The sequence below is a fragment of the Lactuca serriola genome, chromosome 1 (genome assembly GCF_051521515.1).
Source record: "Lactuca serriola cultivar US96UC23 chromosome 1, Lser_US96UC23_V15, whole genome shotgun sequence".
NCBI lineage: Eukaryota > Viridiplantae > Streptophyta > Magnoliopsida > Asterales > Asteraceae > Lactuca > Lactuca serriola.
The window spans coordinates 36,764,245-36,767,887 of NC_136408.1; the positions used below are offsets into that span (position 1 = coordinate 36,764,245).

The 3,643-nt window shown below is 41.0% G+C and overlaps 1 non-coding gene across 1 annotated transcript; it reads right to left on the reverse strand.

Annotated features, from left to right (window-relative positions):
* Window positions 1-1,345: 1,345 nt before the first annotated feature.
* LOC145080692 (small nucleolar RNA R71) lies at window positions 1,346-1,452 on the reverse strand. The gene has a single exon (XR_013695282.1). It is a non-coding gene; the product is annotated as a small nucleolar RNA R71 (small nucleolar RNA).
* Window positions 1,453-3,643: the final 2,191 nt, after the last annotated feature.

The following is a 3,643-nucleotide window of genomic DNA, read 5'->3' on the forward strand; positions in this document are numbered from 1 at the left end:
AATACAATTAATTTATTACATTATTACACAAATAACCATATGAGTGAATTGGTTGGACCTAAACAGAAACTCTTTATCAAATTTGGTGAATTTTTACTTGTTTTATTTTTTAGTTAATCACTTGTTAGGTGGTGTGTTTAAGTTTCTAGTCTTGTAAAACTAGAGAAAAAACCTTTACTTTTATTACTTGCTTAGTTAAAATTAGTTGTTAGTTTAATTTCCGTTCTCTAAGTTCGACACTCTACTTATCCAACTATACCACTAAAAGATAGGTTCACTGCCTTTGTGTGCTAAATTTATAATTTAAAAGTAGGATTAAAACTAGTGCATTTTACACACATCAACTTTTTGGCGCCGTTGCCGGGGAACTGTTAAAAAAAATTAAATCTAATTCCTAATTTTATCGATCCTTTGTGTGAGTTTGCTTGCACAAAGTTAATTTTTTTTAGTCATTCAGTAAGTAGGTTAGGTTTTAGAATCCATTAGTATTTTTCTAAATTTTTACCTTTAGTTTTTTTTTCTTTTCTTTTTTTTTTTTTAAACACGCTACTCACCGAGTGCACTTGCACCTACTCGGCGAGTAGCCTGCTGTATGAAAGTTATTTTTTTTTCGTTATTTAAGTTGCATTTTTTTCTTTTTATGTGTTTTTCTGGTTTTATTTTAGGACTTACATGACCAGAGGAACCAACACTCAGCTGGTACCCCCACTTGAAGACCCGGAATCCACATTGAGAAAGAACAAACGAAAGGACGTGGAAAGCTCACATACACCTAAGAAGTCACCTTTGTCTAACTTGAAGACTGTTTTTTTGGAAAAAGAAGAGCAGTAAATCAGGAGCTTCCAGCGCATCTTTAGCAGGCGAAGACCCGATCAAAGAAGACACCGAGTACGACATCGAGGAAGAAGAAGAACCTACATTCGGGCACGACTACGATTTCGGCGACGAGTTAGCACTTACCATGGCTAACATTGATGAAAACCCCATGGAAGAATGGAAGAAGAGCATTCGCGATGAAACTGGCCCGGGACATGTGCAACCAACAATTCCCGCTATTGCTACTTTTGAGCTTAAGGGTCACATTCTTGCTTTACTCAAGGAGACCCCCTTCACCGACAAAGACCATGAAGATGCTTACAAGCACTTGGATGAAGTCAATGATGTGGCTGATTATTTCAATGTTCCAAATGTGCCTCGGGAAACTCGGCTACTTCGCATGCTTCTGGTTACTTTGAAGGGTGCTGCAAAGGATTGGCTCAAGTCATTGCCCCCCGGATCGATCACTACATGGGCCCAAATGAAAGAAGAATTCATTGATCAATTCTGCCCACCATCCAAGATATCCAAGCTCAAGAAAGCCATTGCTAACTTTTAACAACAAGCAGGAGAGTCACTATATGAAGCTTGAGAGAGGTACAAGAGCTTGCTAAGGAATTGCCCACGTCATGACCTCAATAGCCAACAAGAAGTCTCCATCTTTTATGATGAAGTAAATGTTACCACTAGGCAATTACTTGACTCGCAAGGTCCACTCACGAAGAAGGCACCTCCAGTAATAAAGAAATTGATTGAAGAATTCTCTAAGCATTCTAAAGAATACCATAATCCAAGAAATGATGTGACTAGGGGGGCCGCCAATGCAGCTTCAGAAGACTTGTCAGCAGTCATGGCTATGCTCAAAACCATGGATAGGAGGATGGATAAAATGGATCAAACGATACATGCTATTCGGGTGGGTTGTGAGAATTGCAATGGGCCTCACCTTACTAGAGACTGCGACTTGGATGAGAATGGCAACAAAAAGGTGCAAGTTTGTTACTCAAGTGGGGACCGATATGATGAAGATTGGCGCAACCCAAATAAGGAGTGGCTCCCTTATGACGAGCACAAGAAGGCTAAGGAGGAGAAGTTCAAGCAAAAGGGAAGAGGTTTTTACCAAAAGGAGGAGCCGGCACAAGAAAGAAAACCAAGTTTGGAAGAGATGCTTACCAAGTTTGTAGCTGCTTCAGAAAAGAGACATAATGATCATGATGTTGCAATCCAAGAAACAAGAACCATGCTTAGAAACCAGCAAGCCTTTATCCACAACATTGAAACACAACTTGGGCAACTTGCTCAACAAATTAATCAAAGATCACCCGGCGAACTCCATAGTAAACTCGAAAACAACCCACGAGGCGCACACATAAACATAGTCACAACAAGAAGTGGGAAGATAATTACTCCTCTGGCCCCCATTCAGAATGAAGCACCCAAAGACTTGCAAAAGGAGGATGTAGAAAAACAAAATCAAAATAAAATTATGCATGACACAGAATCTACTCGCAGAGTCCATATTATGGACTCAACGAGTCCACTGCCAGATTTGAAAGAACAAGTTCCTGAAAAGCGCTTTCAGCCTCCCATGCCATACCCAGCCCGAGCTAAGAAAGAAAAGCAGGAAGAGGAGTACCAGAAGTTTCTCGACCACATTAAAGCCCTTAGAATCAACATACCCTTCATTGAAGCCGTCGCTCAAATGCCAAAATATGCAAAGCTCCTCAAAGGGCTTCTAACCAATAGAAGGAAGATGGAGGAGGTGAAAGAAGTAGTTCTTAATGAAAACTGCTCAGCTGCCATGTTAAACGACTTACCAAAGAAGAAAGGTGACCCGGGAAGCTTGACTTTGCCTTGCCAATTTGGCAACTTGGCCACCATCCATGCTTTGGCTCATTCGGGAGCAAGTGTGAACCTCATGCCCTATTCATTCTTCAAGAAATTGGATCTCCCGGAACCAAGGCCAATCCGCATGGCAATTCACTTAGCAAATAAGACAGTCACATTTCCAAGAGGAATATGTGAAGACTTATTGGTCAAGGTGGACAAGTTTGTATTTCCCGTAGATTTTATAATTCTAGACATGGAAGCGAATCCTCAAGTCCCGATCATCCATGGAAGACCTTTCCTCAACACGGCAAGTGCTATAGTGGACGTGAGAGACTCGAAGCTTACTTTACGGGTAAGAGAAGATTCGGTAACTTTTGGGGTTGATCAATCTATGAAGCATGCAAGGAGTAGTGATGGCATGGCATTCTCAATTGACATGTTTGATGAATTGATGGAGGAGTATGATAATGAAGATTCCAACAAGTCCACTATCTTTGATGAAGAATTTGATGGTGAAAAAGACTTACTGGAGATCGAGAGGCTGCTGGCAGAAGCTGAGTATGAAGAAATAAAAAAGCAATCTGACAGAGATACTCGGTGAGTAGGGCCGATATACTCGCCGAGTCCATGTGAAGAAAAGATGGAAATCGTAAATTCAGCAACTAACTCGCCGAGTCCTTCTCCTGCACTCGGCGAGTAAAACAAGCAGAACCCAAAAACCGAGCTCAAAACGTTACCAGAGCACTTGGAGTATGCTTTCCTTGAAGATGGCCATCAAAAGCCAGTTATAATAGCCTCTGACCTCTTCGAATCTGAAAAAGAAGAACTAGTTCAAGTATTGAAGAAGCGAAAACGGGCTATAGCATGGAGCATTACCGACATCAAGGGAATAAGTCCCTCTTATTGTTCACATAAGATTAACCTGGAAGAAGGAGCAAAGCCGGTTGTACAGCACCAAAGAAGATTAAACCCAAACATGCAAGAAGTAGTCAAGAAG